We start from the raw sequence: 23,611 nt of genomic DNA on the forward strand, positions 1-23,611 counted from the left end.
GGTACCTCAGTGTTTAGTCCTTGATGAACCAAGTCTTCAATGATTGCAATGGTGTCAGGTACAGGAACCTTGGTGAATAAGGAAACTACATCAAAACTGACAAGCAGGTCGTCTGGGGACAGGGAAATACCCTTGATTGTTGATACCAGGTGAGTAGAATTTTGTACCGCAGAGGTGGTCTTTCCAGTGAAAGGACGCAGGATTTCAGACAAAAAACGAGCTAGTTTGTAGGTGGGGGAGCTGATAGTAGAGACTATGGGACGAAGAGGTGTATCAACTTTATGTATTTTTGGTAAGCCGTATAATCTTGGTGGCCTGGCAGCAGATTCTATCTTAGCAATCATTGGAAAGATTTGATAAATCATTTCAGTTCTTGATTGATTGTTCACGCTTACAGTGGCTTTCAGACAGCATACATAAAAACAAATTTCGTCTCCCCCCTCCTCTTTTCAAAAAATAGATGGACTAGTCCTGGCAAACAGCCAATCGTTGCGCGTGACGCAAACGTTATTTTTATATAAATAAATAAATAAATATGCCGTTTTCAAAATAAATTTATGCAAACCGACACACCTGATGATGACCGTTTGAGTTATGGTCGAAACGTCGTGAGAATTTTTATTGTTTTATATATATTTTGTTATTTTGTTGTTTCTCTTCAACGTGACTTTACCGAAAAAACTAAGAATATGAATTACTGCAGTCACGAAAGCTTTAAATCAAAATTTTATCGCCTCTACGGGGAGGGTTTTCACATAACTTTAAGATCCTTCAACAAACTCCGGGATAAGAAAGCTCAGCTGATCGAGTCTCTCACCTTCCTGAAGAGATGCCGCGACTCTGGGGTAATACCAATCGCATTTACACTCACCTCTGCTACTGTAACTTCTTCTAATGCGAAACGAATTCTTTTCTAAACTAGCTTAGCTCTTATCTCAGAAAAAATCAGACTTATACGCACAGAACTAGATCAGTTAGACAAGACACTCTACAAATCACACTTATCATTGACGGCAATAATGTCCACATCGGATTGGGAACATGTAGACAATATGACTGCCTCTTCAGCTGCTACTATGTCGACCAAATGTAAGGAAAACCTGATTTCCAAATTTAACCTCCTCTTTAACAAAAGACCGGACCCACACACCAAAAAGTTAGACGTTAATAAAGTCGTAATTAATCGCAGTAACAGTTCTATTTCCGATGGTCTGAAATCCGTTTTAGCTAAAGGTCTAAACTTTGCAGTCACACCTAAACACATACCAGTTAATGATATAATTGCCCAAGTAGACGTTGCTCTCAGGGGCCTGGGTCACATCGCTGCAGACGTAGCAAGATCTGAAATCGCTGCAACCCTCAAAAACGCTAAGATGCCAGCTAGCAACCTCAGCAAAGATGAGCGTTTTGAATTATATAAATTAAAAAAGAGGAATGATATTGTAGTTCTCTCAGCTGACAAAGGCAATGCTACTGTCATCATGGATAAAATAGAATACAACAACAAAATTAAAGAATTACTCGACGATGGTAGTTATACAAAAATAAAAAGAGATCCCACCAACAGCCTCGTCACACAAACTAACAAAATAATTTCTGATTTAACCGCATTAATTGATCAATCTAAACAGTTTTCGTTGAAACCTTCTGCTGCCAGGCCACCAAGATTATACGGCTTACCAAAAATACATAAAGTTGATACACCTCTTCGTCCCATAGTCTCTACTATCAGCTCCCCCACCTACAAACTAGCTCGTTTTTTGTCTGAAATCCTGCGTCCTTTCACTGGAAAGACCACCTCTGCGGTACAAAATTCTACTCACCTGGTATCAACAATCAAGGGTATTTCCCTGTCCCCAGACGACCTGCTTGTCAGTTTTGATGTAGTTTCCTTATTCACCAAGGTTCCTGTACCTGACACCATTGCAATCATTGAAGACTTGGTTCATCAAGGACTAAACCTTGAGGTACCCCCCTGGTGAGACACTGTTTAACCAATACATACTTCACTTGGAATGGAACTTTCTACAAACAATCTGAGGGCACCCCAATGGGCTCCCCCCTTTCTCCAGTTATAGCTAACATTTTCATGGAGAAATTTGAGACTGACGCCATCCAGACTGCCACTCTGCGCCCAACCTTATGGAAGAGGTACGTGGATGACACTTTTGTCATCTGGCCACATGGCCGGCCTGCTCTAGACCAATTCTTCGACCACATCAATTCCATACACCCAGCCATCAGATTTACCATGGAAGTCGAAATAGATGGCAAGATACCTTTTTTGGATGTCCTAATTAAAAAGAGACCTGATGGTTCAATGAGCCACTCTGTCTACAGGAAAGCTACCCATACGGATGCTTATCTGAAACCGGATTCCCACCACCATCCATCACAGAAGAATTCTCTCATCAAGACTCTGTATCATAGAGCCCAATGCATATCCGACCAGGAACACATAAGCAGTGAACTCAAGCACGTACACCAAGCTCTTAGGGCTAATGGTTACTCCGACTATACAATCCGCAAAGCTATCACTCAAACCATGAAGAAGAACCCTCTTGAGGAGCCTTTCAAAACCATCACTTTACCCTACATTGCTGGGATCACAAAAAAGATCTCCAAAATCTTGAATAAACACAAGATCCAGGTCCGTTTCAACACATTACATAAAATCCGTGATCTGGTTCCGTCTGTAAAAGATGTGATTCCGGACATACAATACCCTGGTGTCTACAAACTAAGTTGCCTCTGTGGTAGTAGTTACATTGGAGAAACCAAACGCCATATCTCGGACCGCATTCGTGAACATAAAGCAGACCTTAAACACGGTAGGACCAACACCTCGGCCGTAGCAGATCATTGTTCTAATTCAGTAGGCTCACATGCCATTGACTTTTCCAAGACGGAGGTTCTTTGTAAGCCATCTGGCTTCCATGAGAGATTCGTTCATGAGGCTATCCACATATACAAACACAGAGACAATTTCAACCGAGAAGATGGATTCTATCTTAGCAATCATTGGAAAGATTTGATAAATCATTTCAGTTCTTGATTGATTGTTCACGCTTACAGTGGCTTTCAGACAGCATACATAAAAACAAATTTCGTCTCCCCCCTCCTCTTTTCAAAAAATAGATGGACTAGTCCTGGCAAACAGCCAATCGTTGCGCGTGACGCAAACGTTATTTTTATATATATAAATAAATAAATATGCCGTTTTCAAAATAAATTTATGCAAACCGACACACCTGATGATGACCGTTTGAGTTATGGTCGAAACGTCGTGAGAATTTTTATTGTTTTATATATATTTTGTTATTTTGTTGTTTCTCTTCAACGTGACTTTACCGAAAAAACTAAGAATATTATATTATATTTTGATTTAAAGCTTTCGTGACTGCAGTAATTCATATGCTTAGTTTTTTCGGTAAAGTCACGTTGAAGAGAAACAACAAAATAATAAAATATAAAAATATATTGTTTTATATATATTTTATTATTTTGTTGTTTCTCTTCAACGTGACTTTACCGAAAAAACTAAGAATATTATATTATATATTATATATAATGTAAACATATTATAATGTAAACATAAACTGTGGTGTTTTTCACCAATGGGTTTGAAGGATGGTGGCAAGTGTTGTCTTGTTAAACTATGCCTTTAAAAATGAAAACTACTTACCTACAGTAGCTCTATTTAAATACACTATCGAAAACATAATTTACTCCCCTCTGCCAATCATCGTGTTTCTCAGTGTGGATTTGTGAACACACTTGTTAAACAATACATAAAATAGTACGCGTTTTCAATGCGCTGTTCATATTGTAAAATGTGTTTATACCAATGTGACTCTACAGCAGTTGCAGAGCCGCACTTTTATATAATTCAGGTCAAAGCCAGATAAACAGTGGAGGATAAACATCGCATGAAGGCGGGGCAATTGTTGTGCAATCATTTCAGGTCAAATTTACAGGTGCGTTTAATTCATGCCACACAGGTAGAGAGTTGAGAGTGAAACCTGGCCCACTGGCATCGTGAGTCATGGATCATGAGTCACCCGGACTTGTTGTGTTTGTTTATGGTTGCTATACAAGCCATCAAATTTACACCACGAAGAGAGTTGATGAACAAGTAGGAGAGTGTGTAACTGGATTACATTCATGTGCACAGGCATTTCAGATGTGAATATAAAATAAATAAGGTCGACTCAAACGCCACTCTTTAGGATTTGGCACACTCAACATTTTAATTGATAAATTAAGACCAACAAACAATAATCAAATGGGTCATGCATCGATGCACCAATTGTGGTTACGGACTGCTTAAGAAGAAAATGATGAATGCAGATTCGAAGCGAGTTTAAACATGAATCTACACCATTTAAATATATTTTAAACAACCCGTTGCAAACATGACAGTAATTTGAAATGTAGCACTGTACATCAGAACAATTTGAAAGACGTTAGAGATTTGAAACTGTCCAAAAAGAAAGGGGGAAAATAAATGCATTTTTACATAATACAGGTTTTTTAGGTAAGATCGCGTAAATATAAAAATATGTCGGTAAACCCACCACCACCCGAAACCGCCAATTAGTAAGGTTTGTCACTTAAACAGAACATGCCAATTCGTTACTAGTACAGCACACCGGTTGTGTGTTAGAGAGCAAAGCCACAACATTAACAATCTGAGTACGACGTTTCGCCAGTAATTACAACCAGCATCATCAGGAGGCAGCCAGATTTGTGGATTTTTAAATGTAGATTTATTTAATTTCTAAATTTAAAACATATAGAGAAACTGGAACATTATTATTATTACAGAATTTGGTGGGACATATGTCGAAAAGAGAATGACTCCAGCTTAGCCTGCAAGAACTAAGAGACACAGTGTGGCCATGTGGCCTTAATGAGAGAGACTGACTCAAGCTTAGCTTGCAAGAACTAAGAGACACAGTGTGGCCATGTGCCCTTATTGAGAGAGACTGACTCCAGCTTAGCTTGCAAGAACTAAGAGACACAGTGTGGCCATGTGGCCTTAATGAGAGAGACTGACTCCAGCTTGGCTTGCAAGAACTAAGAGACACAGTGTGGCCATGTGGCCTTAATGAGACTCACTCCAGCTTAGCTTGAAAGAACTAAGAGACACAGTGTGGCCATGTGCCCTTATTGAGAGAGACTGACTCCAGCTTAGCTTGCAAGAACTAAAAGACACAGTGTGGCCATGTGGCCTTAATGAGAGAGACTCACTCCAGCTTAGCTTGCAAGAACTAAGAGACAGTGTGGCCATGTGGCTTAATGAGAGAGACTGACTCCAGCTTAGCTTGCAAGAACTAAGAGACACTGTGGTCACGTGGCCTTAATGAGAGAGACTCACTCCAGCTTAGCTTGCAAGACCTAAGAGACACAGTGTGGTCATGTGGCCTTAATGAGAGAGACTGACTCCAGCTTGGCTTGCAAGAACTAAGAGACACAGTGTAGCCATTGTGGCCTTAATGAGAGAGACTGACTCCAGCTTAGCTTGCAAGAACTAAGAGACACTGTGTGGCCATGTGGCCTTAATGAGAGAGACTGACTCCAGCTTAGCTTGCAAGAACTAAGAGACACAGTGTGGCCATGTGGCCTTAATGAGACTCACTCCAGCTTAGCTTGCAAGAACTAAGAGACACAGTGTGGCCATGTGGCCTTAATGAGATAGACTTACTCCAGCTTAGCTTGCAAGAACTAAGAGACACAGTGTGGCCATGTGGCCTTAATGAGAGAGACTGACTCCAGCTTAGCTTGCAAGAACTAAGAGACACAGTGTGGCCATGTGGCCTTAATGAGAGAGACTGACTCCAGCTTAGCTTGCAAGAACTAAGAGACACTGTGTGGCCATGTGGCCTTAATGAGAGAGACTGACTCCAGCTTAGCTTGCAAGAACTAAGAGACAGTGTGGCCATGTGGCCTTAATGAGAGAGACCGGCAGAACAAAGTTGACGTTGGAATGAAGACAAATGGACGAGGAAGGACACGGACTGCATTTCACGCATCGCCGAGTGCGTCTCGAAACCTTACGGACATCGATTAAAGTGGTCCCATTAGATTTACAATTAGTCTGAATCTTTAGTACACATTTAATGCCTAGGAATATAAAACATGTTGTAAAAGAATACAGGTCGTTTAAACAAATTCAAATATTGCTTACTACAACCAAAGCTCTTTGAAGAGGCGTAATTTAAAATAAAATGGCAGAGCAAAAGATTTTAATTAATTTCACTGCTCAAGAAAGTAGTCCGCTCAGAAAGCGCGTTGTGACGGAGCGCGTTCCGCGTTGTGCGAGAAGCGTTCCCTAAAGTAAAGAAAACGCGTTGTAGTGAAAACGCGTTATCGTGTGAACACGCGGGACAGACCCAGGTGTTGTGGGTTAATTCCCCGAGATAAACTTTCTTCCAACTTTGTGTTTTATACGCCTTGTGCTCCGCCAATTGTTGTTGTGAGCGTCGCTCTTCTGCCCTCTGTTGTTCATGGAGGGAGACTGCACCCCAGTGCCCAGTATCATCCTCCGCGAGCCTCTTCAAAATGCTGAGCTTGACACCGCTGGAAGCAGTCATCGGCCTTGACCTCACCCCACAGCAGTGCAATTTTAACAGCTCAACATCAAAACACAATAATGGGTCGTTTGCACCAATCGCACAACACCACAGCAATGAGTCTCAGCTGTTAAATTTTGATTTAAAGCTTTCGTGACTGCAGAGATTAATATTCTTGGTTCTTTCAAATTTTATTGTTGTGGTTTTCACACCTGATGATGATTGCTTGTGTTGCAGTCAAAAGGTCGTGAGAATTTTATTGTTTTATATTTGTATTATTTTATTGTTTCCCTTCGACGTGACTTTCCCAAAAGAACCAAGAATATGAATCTTAGCTGTTTCTTGTGTAGAGGGGGTCACGTGTGTCACCATAATTGCCCTAATCCTACAACTCGTGCTGCGTAATATTTTCCTTGCCATATTACCTGTGATACACATAATGAGGACAACCGGTAAGTCAAATGAAACCAGAGGTGGGAAACCTGTTCTTTATGATATTATTAATAAGCAATTTGAACACGACTTTTAGAAACACCGATGCAGCTATACACGTGCTAGATTGTCCAGAAATTCGGTTGATACTAATAGGGTTTATTTGCCAGTATTGTACATTATTTAAATTACATTTGTTTGGGCGGCAGGGTGGTGCAGTGGTCACGCCCGTGCATGACATCTTCTGAAGGACTGCCTGGCTTCGCTTTCCTCATTCTGGTCCCTTTCTCTGTATGGGTTTACTCCCATTGCAAAACAACAACAACATACAATGTAACTGGTACTAGCGAAACATCCAAATTACTCCTGCGAAAAGTTGGCAGGCCCCTCCTGAAAAAGAGTCTTGAGACTCAGTGAGGCTTTCCCAGGGAAACAAGCCTACTAAGAACATTGTTTCACTGCATGTGAAAAATAAAGATTTTCAGTATTAAATCTCAGTGGCTGTTTTCATTGAAAGATCAAGTTACGTTCAAGTGATAATTGTAACTGGCACACAGTATTCCTTCACTTTGGCGCGAGGAACTACAGATGAGGGAAGGCGGCAGTCAAATGGTGAGCAGCTGGCAACAAATCCCCCCCCACCACTCCTGCCCATGCTCTGTTGTCCTCTTTATATAAAGATGTTTTCGGCCAATTAATGAAAGTTTGTACCCTTTGGTTGTTTAGGTAAAGTCGCGTAGGTAGAACAAATAACAATGGATCACGACGTTTCGATCGCCACACAAGCAATCGACGATTTTTTAAATTATTTTTTTCTACTTACGTGACTTTACCGAAAGAACCAAAGAGTAAGGATTCCTGCAGTCACGACAGCATCAAATCAAGATTAATGAGTGTTTACATGTGGGAGGAAATCGGAGCACCTGGAGAAATCCAAGCAAATGGGGGGGGCAATGCTCTATCACAAATCTACAGATGGAACAGGCGGAGTCCACATTATTCGACACTGCCTTCTCTACCTCCTTGACGACCAAGGGGTGGGAGTTGTCGCAACATTTTTGTGATCCACCAACCCTCACCTCCACGTAGTCGTTGATTACAGGGATACATAGCCACCACAACCATCCGGCTAAAGTAGCTGTAATGCACGTCTAAAATTCTACAAAAGTTGATGGGGTCGTAGGTCAATTGGTTTGATTTCTATGCGCATTAACCAGTCTCTAACGTATGCACATTTAGATTCGCATTCGGCCGTCAATGGAATAGGTGGAGTCCAAAAGCAAAGTGGATGTACTGATTGTATCTTCATTGCGGGACTCATCCAGCAGTGGATTGACATGGGTTTCAGGCATCCACGTGTGGACGGGCAATAAACACTGGGGCCACCTGGCGGTAAATGTTTGCTGGTGCACATTGGGACCGGCTCACACGTCACTGGCCCCAGGCAACCCCCAGCCACTGGCATGCAACACAGCGAAGGGAATCTCCCACCAATAAGGACCACGCACAACCCAGGGTGCAGTCCTAGAACTTGGACTCGCAAACACAACAAAACCCATAGCCGCCAACCCACACGGTTTACCCGTATTCTGTTGGGGGAAAGTGAGTTTTCAGGTCCATACGGCAGACGGCCGTTTCAATACGGGCAACATTTTTGTTAAGTTTATTTGTGTGTTTCTCCCTTGTCATGGGACTTTGTAGGATGGACGTTGGGATTTATAAGGGGCACGGGGTGACCAACAAGGTGTGAATTGGTCTGTAATAAGGTAGTCACTGATGAGGGGTTGACAGCGATGCAAACCCCACACAATACAAAACGCCAAACGGCCAGTAACAATAAAAAATAATAATACATAACTGTCCAATGAGTAATTAGATAATTAAGATCAAAGAAACGCGTTCCTTAAATTGATCAAGTTTATTGTTGCAAGAGTTTGGGAAAACAGGAAGACCGGGTGTGGATTCCAGAGTGGAGCAGTGCAAACTGATAAATCTGAAAAGAAGAGTGAGGTGACCTGCATGGTGGTGAGCGGGTGGGTGAGTAAATGGGTGAGTGTTTGAGTAAACGAGTGGAGGAGTGTGTGATAGGGTGATTGAGTCAGTGACCGGATGAGTGGGTGACTGGATGCGTGGGTGATAGGGTGATTTAATTAGTGACTAGATTAGTATGTGATAGGGTGATTGAGTGGGTGACTGGATGAGTGGGTTATAGGGTGATTGCGTGGATGACTGGATGAGTGGGTGACTGGATGCGTGGCTGATTTGATGAGTGGGTGATAGGGTGATTGAGTGGGTGACTGAATGAGTGGGTGACTGGATGAGTGGGTGACTGAATGAGTGGGTGACTGGATGAGTGGTTAACTGGATGAGTGGGTGATAGGGTGATTGAATTAGTGACGAGATAAGTGTGTGATAGGGTGATTGAGTTAGTGACTGGATGAGTTAGTGACTGGATGAATGTGTGATAGGGTGATTGAGTTAGTGACTGGATGAGTGGGTGACCGAGTTGTTTAGTTGAGTGCGTTCTTGTGAACTGCAGTGAGGCGCGGTGGTTGAACGCGGAGTGGATGAGACGAAGCGGTCAAAGTGTCTGGTAGACCGAGTCCCTTAACGTGGGTGGAGGGGGGAATCAACGAGGGGAAGTTCACTGCAACATTCACCACGGTGGTGCTAGTAGTCGCAGCGAAAAAAGAGTGATACAGGGCTGACTGAATGAAGGTTGAGGCGAGGATGCAAGGTGGTGTAGAGGAGGCGAAGAGGAGGGTAGAGGAGGTGAGGTGGTGAGGAGGCGTAGAGGAGGGTGCCCCGCTCTTGGCGTTGATCTTGGTGAACACGTGTCCGCGCCCCGTCTCGTAGCTCTGCCCGGTGCTGATGCAGCCTCCACCGGCCGCAGCGCCCAGCGGCCTCACCGAGTCCGTGCCCAGCTCCGCTCTGAGCAAGCTCTCCATTGCACGCTGTCTGCTCGCAGCGACAAACACAACGTTAAACTCCCCCCCCCCCGTCCCGTGTGGCCTCTAACACAGGGGTCCTCAACCCCCGGGTTGCAAGAGCACTTGCTTCAAGTACATATAAACCCACTTTTTTGTGTAGATATGTAGATGACACTTTGGTTGTCTGGCGACATGGTAAGGATACACTTAATGAATGAATGTCTAAATCATCTGAATTCACAAAAACCGGCCATCCAGTTCACCATGGAAATGGAGGTGAATAACACACTCCCTTTCCTGGATATTTTGCTCGGACGAGGCCTAAATGGTAAAGTAACAAACACAGCGTTTACCGAAAGGGAACACATACTGATGCCTATCTGAATGCAGATTGGCATCATCACCCCGCACAGAAATCCTTTCTCAACAAGATGCTCATACATCTGGCTAAAACAGTGTCAGATGGTCAAAGTCTGAGGAGAGAGATTAAACATGTCAAAGAAACGTTACGATTGAATGTTTACAAAAATGCTCAAATTAACAGAGCAGTGAATGCTAAACCAAGATCAAACAGCAATACTGCGGAATCAGGTTATTAAACAATTAAAATACCATATATCGTGGGAGAAACTGACAAATTAGCTAGTAGTCGCAGCTAAAAAAAAAGTGATACATTAATGACAGGGCTGAATGAATGAAGGTTGAGGCAAGGATGCAGGGTGGTGTAGAGGAGGCGAAGAGGGTAGAGGAGGTGAGGTGGTGAGGTGTTGAGGTGGCGTGGTGAGGAGGTGAGGTGGCGTGGTGAGGAGGTGAGGTGGCGTGGTGAGGAGGTGAGGTGGCGTGGTGAGGAGGTGAGGTGGCGTGGTGAGGTGGCGTGGTGAGGAGGCGTAGAGGAGGCGAGGAGAAGGGTAGAGGAGGTGAGGTGGTGAGGAGGCGTAGAGGAGGCGTAGAGGAGGGTGCCCCGCTCTTGGCGTTGATCTTGGTGAACACGTGTCCGCGCCCCGTCTCGTAGCTCTGCCCGGTGCTGATGCAGCCTCCACCGGCCGAAGTGCCCAGCGTCCTCGCCGAGTCCGTGCCCAGCTCCGCTCTGAGCAAGCTCTCCATTGCGCGCTATCTGCTCGCAGCAACAGACACAACGATAAACTCCCCCCCCCCCCCCCCCGGTCCCGTGTGGCCTCTAAATACTTATTTCCTTAGGAGAGGTGATTTATCGGACGAGGCCTAAATGGTAAAATAACACACACAGCGTTTACCAAAAGGGAACGCATACTGATGCCTATCTGAATGCAGATTCGCATCATCACCCCGTACAGAAAACCTCTCTCATCAAGATGCTCATACATCTGGCTAAAACAGTGTCAGATGGTGAATGTCTGGGGAGAGAGATTGAACATGTCAAAGAAACGCTACGATTGAATGTCTACAATAATGCTCAAATTAACAGCAATGAATGCTAAACCAAGATCGAACAGCAATACTGCTGAATCAGGTTATTAAACAATTAAAATACCATATATCGTGGGAGTAATTGAGAAATTAGCTCGAGTTTTGGAAAAGCAAAAAGCTAAACATCTAAGTAAGATTTGGCATGGTACACAAAATTCAAAATATAGTATCTTGTACTTAAGATTAATTGCCTAAGTTGTCAACGGATGGTGTGTATCGGATTAATGGCTTATGTGGCAGATGTTATATTGGACAGATGGGACGTAACATTAGCGTAAGACTAAAGGAACACCAAATAAATATTAAACACTCTCAAACATAACTGTCGGAAGTTGCAATACATGCTTGCCAACAAGGACACTTAATGTATTTTGATAACGATGAAGTGGTGTGTAAAACTCATTATTACTGGCCAAGACTAATTCGAGAATCCATTGAAACTGAGAAAAATGTAATTATTTTAACCTCTCTGACAGCTACAGGCTTAGTGCGGCCTGGAAGCGTATTATTAAGTAATTGTGATTGTAAGATGAGGAGATGAAGGCAGAAGAAGACGTGGGGCGATGTGGTGATGGGGTCGAACGTGGTGGCCCGAGGAGCGGAGGGAGAGATGGCGCGGGACGGGGCGGTGTGGAGAAGGTGGCAAGGACGGCGGACCCCACGTGAGTGGAACAAACGCGTGGAGGAAGAAGATATCTTACATTTATCATTACTTATAGAGGAAACATACTAATTTAATTATTACTATTTAATTATATAATTTCAATAACCCCCCTCCTCTGCCTCTGATTTCTGCACCTGATGGGTTCAGTGATGACATCGCCTTTCTCTATTTAAGACCGGAAGCAGGTGGATGGCTTCACTATTTTGGCAAATCGCCCGATGATGCTGGATGTAATTACCAGCGAAACGTCGTACTCATATTGTGGATTTACTCTCCAAAACACCGGTGGGCTGAAGTAGTAACTAAAAGTGGAGTTTTGTTTACGTGACAAATTCCTTACTAATTGGTTGTGTCAGGTGGTGGAGGATTACGACACATTTATACTTACACGATCTAAACCAAAAACCTATGTTATGAAATTAGGACAATTTATAAAATATATTGTCTACCAGAAAATACAGCAATTGACTAAAAATATACGGCAATAGATGTAACCTCGCAGCAGTGAACGTGACGAAATTTCATCATGGAAATGTCCGCTGCACAAAACCTTGAGTTCATCGCCCCACACGTGGTACCTCAGCCTCAGGATGAAATAAATCATCAGGGAGTTCTCCGTGAGCATCGTGCGCGCTCCAAATCCAGAGTTGAGCCACGGTCTCGACACCCAGCCAGCCGCCTTCTCTTCTTGGGGCAGTCGGAGTCCAGCGCGCTATCGAAGGGCACGTGGTGAACGCTCAGGACGTGTCTCTTGAGCTTCGACTTCTGCGTCGCTCCGTACGAGCAGTCACTGCACGGGAAGGGCTTTTCCTCTGGAACACAAGACATCCACCGTTGAGCATACGCACGAGCTAATACATAATTTATTTATCACCATGCAGTGGATGCCATAGCATTACTATGTATATGGGACGTTTTATCAATCACGGTTGCTGACCACAGGCCCAAGGGCCCAAAATGCCAAATGGCCAGCAACAAATACCTCCGATTAGCACGGTTGGCTACGTATGGTACGAAAGAAGTTCAACATGCGTGCAAATAGTAGAAAAGCAAGATACTGATTTCCTGAAAAATATCATAATACATTTTTGGGGCTTATTTTGAAGCCCCAACATTTTGCACTTCTTCGTGTGGTTGATGTTGATGCAGAGCAACAACTATAATTTAACATTGAGGTGGTTGAGCCAGATTATTCTATTACAGCTCATTAATTACACAATAATTACCTGCAATAGAACGAGTAAATACACATGGAAGTTAGGTGTTAGTACAATGAAGAGGAAATTCCCATTGTGGAAATGACTCGGTCTATACATTCAAAAATGTTCCCTAAATTTACCCACTTGTTTAAGTAACATTTACCCCAGTTAAGAAATAGATACTTTTTGTAATTTGTCAAGCAATGTATTTTGCTCAGTTTCCTTCCAATGGTGCTATTGGCTCCATGTCATGAGATGAAGTATCCCTGTGCAACTCTCACACAGCAGTGAACCACCTCATGTAAGAGAACAGCTCGTGGAAGGAGATATCATTGCACTACTCATGACATCCCTTCGTGACCGTTTTTTATCCACTAGGAGGTTGTTGCAATTTCCTACACATCACGCGACATCAGAAGTGTTTGCTGGAAGAAGTGTTTGGTAACTGGATAAGACCATCAATGAGAAGCCAGTTTAATCATGGCTCGGTGACTGAAACCCTGAGTTTCACGGTTTAACCCAACATCCGAGCAGCACCACATCAGATTTCTAGACTCCTCAGTGCAGGCATACAGATATGGTCAACATATGCGTACATTAACTAATTTGTGAAATTATGAATTACATCCAAATGAAATGTAGTGTGTGCATTACTAGGACGTACCTAAAGGTGCCAGGTTGGGTTCATCCACCTTGGGGATGCTCTGCTCCACGCAGCCTCCTGCTTCCGTGCAGTCCATCCTCTTGATGTCCGAATTCTGGCTGTTGCTACTGCTGCAATTGGTGACGCTGGTGGTGGTCTTCTTTTATTTAATGGGCTTAGGTCTACTTCGCTTTTCCTTCTTCTTCTGCTGCAAGGCCATCAACACTTTCATGCTCGTAATAGGATCAAGGGCAGCGTATGGTTTATTCTCACTGACTGGTGAAGCAGTTTGTTGACGTGGAACTAGGCCAAAGCATTCAAAAAAATTGGATTTCATGTCATTTATCTTAACGCCGCTATCTTTTGTCGAAGTGTAATCATGTTCAGGCTTCGGTCTGTACAAGAACTGTGCGTGAAGACTTTCATGAGTTTTCAGGATTTCAATAGGACTTAAAAATCCGCAGACTGAGCACATCTCATAGGGCGACGGTGGATTCAACACCGCATTGGCAAAACTGCCGTTATTCACCAAGCCTGGTGCACCCTTTATCATATAATCCTTTTCGTGGCTCTTCAAATGCCTTTTGAATTTTCCTGGCTGATCCTAACCTTTGTCCACATATGCCGCACCATTGCTCACGGGTCTCCTTATGCGTTCTTAAGTGGGATTCTAGGCACCATGAAAACTGGAATTTTTTCCCACAGACGTCACAAGAGATTAGTTTTTTAGCTCTTGTAACTCTACCGGATTGAGGTGGGGTTGAGACGGGTGCTGGTGAAGTGCCATCGATGGTAAAGGCAATTCTCCCAGCACCACCATGACTCGCAGCGGAGTTGCTCTCGCACATCGGATACAAAAGACAAAGGTCACGCGCATGACACCCGTGTCACGAGTGTACTCACAAAGGCATATTTAAGGTGACATAAGATTCATTTATACTACAACTCATTATACCAGAACTCCACAATATTGCAGTTCCTATCATGTACGATATTACCCTCTTATCCACCCAAGTAATATTTTGTTTCTAAACAACAATGACTAACTACCTCCAATTTCCTAATGTTACCCACCCAATAGGCCTTTCTCTATATACACACCAACAATATAATGATGGCACCACACGTTCACTCCACTATTCACAACACTCTGACTCGCAATCTCCATATAAGATTGTAATATAATTTCTGTACGAGGGACCGTCAAAAAGTTTTGAGAATGGACACTTTTTTACACAAAACTACGTAAAATAGTCTTCATTAAAAGTACAGTATAGTACTATTAATGGCACTTATAAGTGAACGTCATTATCTCTCATGCTAATATTACAATGTTAACTAGTTACCCAGGAAAGCTTCATTGAGTCTAAGTACTGCATTTTCAGAAAGGTCCCATTGCATTGAGATGTTTGTGTGAGTGGAACCCAGAGAGACCCCACCTTGCATATTGGGAAATAACACAACTCCACACAGATGGATTCAACCCACAAGCTCAAAGCATTCCCTGTTCAACAAAGTACTCAGTGTAATGTTTAATATAATTTATTTGGTAATATATAGTATCGTAATTGTATAGTGAATCTACAGCAGTGTTGTATACAGTAGGGTTGGTAAAATAATACATAGTGTAATATTACAAGTCTAATATTATTATAATCTAACGTAGTGTATAGTAACTCAGTGTATAATGCCAGTTTATAATAAAAATATTATTTGGAGGCATATTATAATATTTTTTGCGACATAGAAGTGTAATGTATAATAACTTATTGTTAGTAGGTCAGCTTAGTGGAGAATATATTGAGTACATTGATTATATTGATGTAGTTTATATTTAGTTCTTTCACATCGGTTTATTGTATGATAGTTGGGTAGTTGCAGTTCTTTAGCGTCAATATACTAAATGCCTCTGTTGATATGTAAACTCTGACTTTAACATAGCTACTTCCGTGACCAGTTACATGCTAATTCCTCACGTTAACATCATGCTAATCTCCCAGTTACACGCTAATTTCTGACTTTAACATCCTGCTAATATCTCACATTAACATAGCTACTTCAATGCTAAATTATTCTGTTGATATGTAAACTCTTTTGGCAAGGCGCTCTGCTCCTCCCACCCAGCTTAAAATACGCTGCCAAGCTTAGCAGTGTTCATTGGAGCGCTGTCTTTCCGACAGTTCTGTTTCTTCACCTGAGGACGGCTGCTTGTGTTGTGGCCGAAACGTCGTGAGAATTTTATTTTATTATGTTTTATTTTTATTATTGTATTATTTCCCTTCTACGTGACTTTACCGAAAGAACCAAGAAGATGAATCTCTGCAGTCACGAAAGCTTTAAATCGAAATTTATTCAAATCAAGTTGTTTTCTTTTTACCACAGTACTTTATGGAATCCTCAAGAATAAATGCATTTTTAGAAGTATTAAACTACACTTGAAGATGTGTGAGAATGTAATTCTGCAGATGCAAGCACAGGCAAACTCGTATCTGCATATACAAGTTTCTGGGCCTCCTCACTTCACCAAACCCGCATTGACCGGCATGGTGAAGTATGGTTAAACAACTCCCACGAACGACATGGTGTGGGGGAGGCCTCTATCAAAACGCTGGATCGACAAAGGGCTGATACATGTCACGACATTGTACGTTAAGATCGTTCTCTCGTCAGCACAAGCCGTCTATGTGGACAATAGAGGGCACGACACACGTGCACACGATGTTTGTGTGCGTATATTCAGCGTGTGTATCACTTCATAATAAAATAAGGTCGCGTTTATGCTCAAAACGAACCAAATGTATAACATCACGAATAACTTTGGAAGTCTCCAGAGCCTGAACAATATTTGAAGTAGACACTGACCCAGTTACTATTAATAGCTCAGATGTGTGGGCTTTGACTTTAACATATCCATTTCTGTGACCAGTCACAAGCTAATCACTCAGCTATTTCAATGCTAAATTCTATGCTAATTCCTTTGTCAAGGGGTGCCTCTGTGGATGTGTATGCTTTGACTTTAACATAGCCATATCTGTGACCAGTCACAAGCTAATCACTCAGCCATTTCAATGCTAAATTCAATGCTAATTCCTTTGTCAAGGCGCTTTGTTCCTTCTCACACAGCTTAAAGGTCTCGATCTGAGCTTGGCTTTGTTCGCTCCAGCGCTGTCCTCCAGACAGTCTCGTCCCTTCACCTGATGAAGGCCGCTTGTGTTGTGGCCGAAACGTCGTGAGAATTTTATTGTGTTATTTTATTTTATCAATTTATTATTTTATTCTCATTCTACGTGACTTTACCGAAAGAACCAAGAATGTGGCGTGTAGATGCTGCCATCTGCCGGCCACCAACGTGGCGTGTAGATTCTGCAAATTGAAAAATTAAAATAATACATTGAAAATAATAAGCAAAAATCCAGATTCATATTCTTGGTTCTTTCGGTAAAGTCACGTAGATTTAAAAATAATTAAATAAATTTAAATACAAAATAAATCGGAAATAATAAAATTACTTTTATTTGTAATTTTTCAATTGGCATAATCTACACGCCATATTCTTGGTTCTTTCGGTAAAGTCACGTAGATTTGAAAATAAAAAGAAAATAATTAAATGAAAATCATGAATTGTTATTATTATATTTTGATTTAAAGCTTTCGTGACTGCAGTGATTCATATTATTGGTTCTTTCAGTAAAGTCACGTAGAAGGGAAACAATAAAATAAAATAAATATTTTTAAAAATATTATTAAAATTAGTACTTTTATTTTATTATTTATATTTTATATCTACTTGACTTTACCCAAAGAACTAAGAATATAGCGTGTAGATTCTGCCAATTTAAAAATACAAAAAAATAAATGGATAATAATAAAAGCTTTTATTATTTTCAATTTATTATTTTAAAATCAAAATTGTGTTTCATTTTTTTTTTATCTCTGTGACTTTACCGAAAGAACCAAGAATATGAATGTCGGTTTTTTGCTTTTATTATTTTCCATTTCACACTTTTTATTTGATTTGATTATTTTTTTTATTTTCTATCGACGTGACTTTACCGATAGAACCAAGAATATGGCGTGTAGATGCTGCCAATTTAAAAATTAAAATAGATTGAAAATAATAATCAAAATCCAGATTCATTTTCTTGGTTCTTTCGGTAAAGCCATGTAGGTTGAAAATAAAAATAATAAAATTTAATGAAAAATACAATAGATAAATGGAAAATAATGAAAGCTTTTATTATTTTAAATTTATTATTTTAATTTGTAATTTTTTTAAAATTGGCAGAATCTACACGCCATATTCTTGGTTCTTTCGGTAAAGTAACATAGATTTGAAAATGAAAATAATAGAATTAAATGAAAAAATACTAAATCATGACTTATTATTTTTTTACTTTTCTTTATTATTTCTATTTTACCCAAAGAACCAAGAATCTGGCGTGTAGATGCTGCCACCTGCCAACGTTGTTGGCCACCAGATGGCAGCATCTACACGCCATATTATTGCTTCCTTCGGTAAAGTCACGCAGATAGAAAATAATAATAAAATAAAAAAAATGAAAATTATGAAAGCTTTTATTATTCTGCCAATTTAAAAATTAAAATAATAAATTGAATATAACAAAAGCTTAAATAATATTAAAAGCTTTTATTCAATTGATTATTTTAAAATTGTATTTTTTTATCTCCGTGACTTTACCGAAAGAACCAAGAATATGAATGTGGGTTTTTTGCTTTTATTATTTAAAATTTCACATTTTTATTTGATTTGATATTTTTTTTTATTTTCTATGGACGTGACTTTACCGAAAGAACCAAGAATAAGAATTCCTGAAGTCACGAAAGTTTTAAGTCACAATCTACACCCAACAATGGTGGCCAGCAGATGGCAGCATCTACACGCCAGATTATTGCTTCCTTCGGTAAAGTCATAATACTGGTAGGAACGAAGTTGTAAACTGAGTGTACCAGCCTGCAATAGATTAATGTGTCCGTCCGTCCCCTTTCAATACTTTAACGAAGTGAAATCTCGTGCTGTTGGGTGTAAATCAGCAATAGGCAGCGCAGAGACTTTCCCTACCAGCCCACCCTGCAGGGACCTGTTAATACAATTAAAATAATAAATTGAAAATAATAAAAGCTTTTATTTTCAATTTATTATAAAATAATACAAGCTTTTATTATTTTCAATTTATTATTTGTATTTTATTTTTTTGTATTTTAAAATTTCAAATAATAAATTGAAAATGATAAAGCTTTTATAAGTTTAAATATTAAAATTTATATTTTTAAATTAAATTTAACTATTTTTATTTTCAAATCTACGTGACTTTACCTGAAGAACCAAGAATATGGCGTGTAGATTCTGCCAATTTAAAAATTAAAATAATAAATTGAATATAACAAAAGCTTAAATAATATTAAAAGCTTTTATTCAATTGATTATTTTAAAATTGCATTTTTTTAAATCTCCGTGACTTTACCGAAAGAACCAAGAATATGAATGTGGGTTTTTTGCTTTTATTATTTAAAATTTCACATATTTATTTGATTTGATAATTTTTTATTTTCTATGGACGTGACTTTACCGAAAGAACCAAGAATATTAATTCCTTAAGTCACGAAAGTTTTAAGTCACAATCTACACCCAACAATGGTGGCCAGCAGATGGCAGTATCTACACGCCAGATTATTGCTTCCTTCGGTAAAGTCATAATACTGGTAGGAACGAAGTTGTAAACTGAGTGTACCAGCCTGCAATAGATTAATGTGTCCGTCCGTCCCCTTTCAATACTTTAACGAAGTGAAATCTCGTGCTGTTGGGTGTAAAATCAGCAATAGGCAGCGCAGAGACTTGCCCTACCAGCCCACCCTGCAGGGACCTGTTAATACAATTAAAATAATAAATTGAAAATAATAAAAGCTTTTATTTTCAATTTATTATAAAATAATACAAGCTTTTATTATTTTCAATTTATTATTTGTATTTTATTTTTTTGTATTTTAAAATTTCAAATAATAAATTGAAAATGAGAAAGCTTTTATTAGTTTAAATATTAAAATTTATATTTTTAAATTAAATTTAATTATTTTTATTTTCAAATCTACGTGACTTTACCTGAAGAACCAAGAATATGGCGTGTAGATTCTGTCAATTTAAAAATTAAATAATAAATTTTAAATAATAAAAGCTTTCATTATTTCAATTTTTTTTGTATTTTTAATTTAAAAAGCTTTTAGTATAGCTTTTATTATAATATCATAAAATTATAATCAAAGCTTTTATTATAATCAAAGCTTTTATTATTTTAGGATTCTCCTCCACGGCGGCCTTTGTCTCCCCCAGTAGCAATGTTTACGACACACCGCACCAGGTAGTCATCTGAGGCTGAGTCGACCTCACACTCTCTTACTGTCTCAAAACAACAACCGCCATGCGCCACTAAGTGGCGGTGACGTCACCACGACGCTTATGCCAGGCTATGTGCACCTTGAGGCTACGTGAAGTGTCGATCGCCGGCTGGCAGGAGGTCACGGGGCAGACCCCGGTGCCACTGGTCGAGGGGGGGGGTCTGACTTTTTGTGTCGCCGTGTGACGAGGGGGGGGGGTCAAAAATCGTCCAAAATCGCGTGACGTCATTTATGGTCGTGATTTATTATTTTTTATTTTATTTTTCCTACCTACGTGACTTTACCGAAAGAACCAAAGAGTACTTATTTTGGTGGATAAGGAGTAAAATAGTAGATGATAGGATCTGCACTATTGAGGAGTTCTGTTATAATGAATCTGTTGTAATGAATCTTATGTCACCTTAAGTATGCCTTTGTGAGTACACTCGTGACACGGGTGTCATGCGCGTGACCTTTGTCTTTTGTATCAGATGTGCGAGAGCAACTCCGCTGCGAGTCATGGTGGTGCTGGGAGAATTGCCTTTACCATCGATGGCACTTCACCAGCACCCGTCTCGACCCCACCTCAATCTGGTAGAGTTACAAGAGCGAAAAAACTCATCTCTTGTGACGTGTGTGGGAAAAAATTCCAACTGGCATGGTGCCTAGAATCCCACGTAAGAACGCACAAGGAGACCCGTGATCAAGGGGCGGCATATGCGGACAAAGCTTTGATCAGCCAGGAAAATTCAAAAGGCATATGAAGACCCATGAAAAGGATTACATGATAAAGGGTGCACCAGGCTTGGTGAATAACGGCAGTTTTGCCAATGCGGTGTTGAATCCGATAGAGTCACTAGAATCTGATAGAGTCACTAGAGTGAGAAAACGAATCTCTTGCGACGTCTGCAGGAAAACATTCCAACTGGCATGGTGCCTAGAGTCCCACATGAGAATGCACAAGACCGGTGGTCAAAGCTGCAACATCTGCGATCAAAGCTTTGATCGGCCCTACAAACTCAGAAGGCATATGGAGTAACCCACGGAAAGAACTCAAGGGGCGCACGTGGCATGGTGAATGACGGCAATTTTGCCAATGCGGTGTTGAAGGTGTGTCAGAGCTACTCGGCTGCGAGTCATGGTGCTGGAAGAATTGCCTTTGCCATGGATTGCACCAGCAGCTCCAGCAGCAGCAGCTTGTCGAGTCCTGGTGGTGAGGAGGCAGAGTTGCAGACAATGCCACCTTCTGCAAAGGGCGCACCTGCATGCAACAAAGTTATTGCTATCACAGCCACCGCGCATGGAACGAAGGCGCCTGCTGGGAAACGCCACGCCTGACCAGCGCCCGTCTCGACTCCACCTCACTCCCATAGTCACTAGAGTGAGAAAACAAATGTCTTGCCAAGTCTGTGGGAAAGCATTCCAACTGCCATCATGCCTAGAGTCCCACATGAGAACGGACAAAGAGACCCCTGACCAATGGCATCTGCGGTCGAAACTTTGATCAGCCAGGCAAATTCAGAAGGCATATGGAAACCTACGAAAAGGACTATTGAATATTTCTTTGCTTTTCTATTACTGAAGCTATCAACAGAAAGTGTGTACCGGATTAATTGCACTTGTGGCAAATGCTATGTAGGGAAACAGGACGAATGATCAGCACAAGACTAAAAGAACACCACAGAAATATGAAATGCTCACAAATACAACTGTCAGCAGTAGCAGAACAGGCGTGCCCACAAGGACACTCAATTGATTTTGATAATGTTGAAGTTCTGTGCAAAACTAGTTACTACTGGCCAAGACTAATTACAGAATCTATCGAAATTTAAAGAAATAAAAATAATTCTAATCGTTTGGATAGCTACCGACTTAGTGCTGCATGGAAGAGAATCATCAAATTACCGTTTGTACGGCTATTTTAGTACACACAATGGACACTAAGTACAAGATCAATGGGCTAGCATAATGTGCATGTATAATGTACGTTGATTCATTAATGCCCCCCCCCACTTTGCGCTCAAAGAGCTCACAAGTGTTGTCATCACATCTACGCCTCTATATAAGGAATTAAACAGGTGGACTTCTCCCAAATCTTGCTGTTGCCTGATGAAGCTAGTTGTAATTACTGAGACGTACTCCGATGGTAAATGTTGTGGCTTGGCTCTCCAACACACCACACACCGGTGTGCTATACTAGTGATGAATTGGCATGCTCTGTTTACGTGACAACCCTTACTAGTTGGCTGTCGGGTGGTGGCGGGTTTAACGACACATTTAAATTGTAATAGGTTTTTACCCTTTTATCTGGCACCAAAACTGACACCTTTATGCAAACATGACCCTTATATAAAGGTGTCAGTTTTGGTGCCAGATAAAAGGGTAAAAACATGTTACTATATCTTGCTACTGGCAAAGGAGGTCTCATAATGTAAATGCTTAACCCGAGCTCTCAATACTCTGATAGTGCGCTGTTTATGAGTTGTGTGCCTTTTGGCGTCATCTGGTCCAACACCAGTGGAGACTAGGCTCTAAGAAAAGCCGTCTCGGGTGTGGACCAATCAACTTCAAGGACAGTGTATATCACTATCAGAGTTGTCTCTTTTTGTTCGCATTTTGACTGCTTGTGTTGTGGTTATTGCAAACATGATCCCTTGTATAAAGGTGTCAGTTTTGGTGCCAGATAAAAGGGTAAAAACCTATTACTATCTCTTGCTACTGGCAAAGGAGGTCTCATAATGACACATTTATATATTTACGCGATCCACCCCATAAAACCTGTATTATGGATATTTGTCGCGAAAGCCTACGTGTTAAACTGCCATGTATTTTTACGTCTATTGCTGTATTTTCTTACGTGCAATATATTTAATAAACCATCTTAATTTATTCGTATTTTTGTTCATAGTTATATCATTGTTGCGCGTGCGGTGTGGTCAGTGGATATTGTTCAGTGGATCAAACCGAGACAAATATTTTTGCAGCAGCTGTGGCTGCACATTGCAACAGCGCATTCCGAATGGTGTAGAACGCATCGCCCATAATCTGTATCTGTGTGCAAACATCAGGTATGGTTGGTAGGAAACACGTTTGGTTTTAAATGAATAGAACTCGAGCTTCAGCCATATTGTTCATTATAGACCCCACTTTGTAAGAATTAATCACGCAAACCTTGCGCCTGATTCATTTGAGTCGCTGTGCTCATGAGCAACAGGGCATTTGTGGCAAGGTGTTAATGTACCACAGATTAGCACGGTTGGCTACGTACACTGCGAAAGAAGTTCAACACATATTCTTTGGGTCTTTCCGTAAAGTCACGTAGATAGAACAAT

The sequence above is a fragment of the Petromyzon marinus genome, chromosome 25 (genome assembly GCF_048934315.1).
Source record: "Petromyzon marinus isolate PM22_M1 ecotype Great Lakes invasive population chromosome 25, UKy_Petmar_22M1.pri1.0, whole genome shotgun sequence".
In the NCBI taxonomy this organism is placed as follows: Eukaryota; Metazoa; Chordata; class Hyperoartia; order Petromyzontiformes; family Petromyzontidae; genus Petromyzon; species Petromyzon marinus.